The 325-nt window shown below is 52.3% G+C and overlaps 1 protein-coding gene across 1 annotated transcript in view; it reads left to right on the forward strand.

Annotated features, from left to right (window-relative positions):
• The window catches only part of EMH_0044280 (uncharacterized protein), a gene marked incomplete at both ends in the record, with an annotated part of 3,816 nt that overhangs the window by 542 nt on the left and 2,949 nt on the right, over nt 1-325 (forward strand). The window lies entirely within an intron of this gene.

Raw genomic sequence — 325 nt, forward strand, 5'->3', positions numbered from 1 at the left:
CTGGTTTTGGTGGTTGTGGTGTTGCTGCTGTGCTGCTGCTGCTGGTGGTGTTGCTGCTGCTATCAACAAAACTACTAATCCTGCTTTCTTTGACTTTGTTAGATACCAGAAGCATGGGGGTAAGCTGCTGCTGCTGCTGCTGCTGCTGCTGCTGCTGCTGCTGCTGCTGCTGGTGGTGGTTTTGGTGGTGGTGGTGTTGCTGTGCTGCTGCTGGTTGTGGTGTTGCTGCTGTGCTGCTGCTGCTGGTGGTGCTGCTGCTGCTGCTATCAACAAAACTACTAATCCTGCTTTCTTTGACTTTGTTAGATACCAGAAGCATGGCGGT

Source organism: Eimeria mitis, genomic scaffold (genome assembly GCF_000499745.2).
Source record: "Eimeria mitis Houghton genomic scaffold, Emh_scaff1831, whole genome shotgun sequence".
Classification (NCBI taxonomy): domain Eukaryota; phylum Apicomplexa; class Conoidasida; order Eucoccidiorida; family Eimeriidae; genus Eimeria; species Eimeria mitis.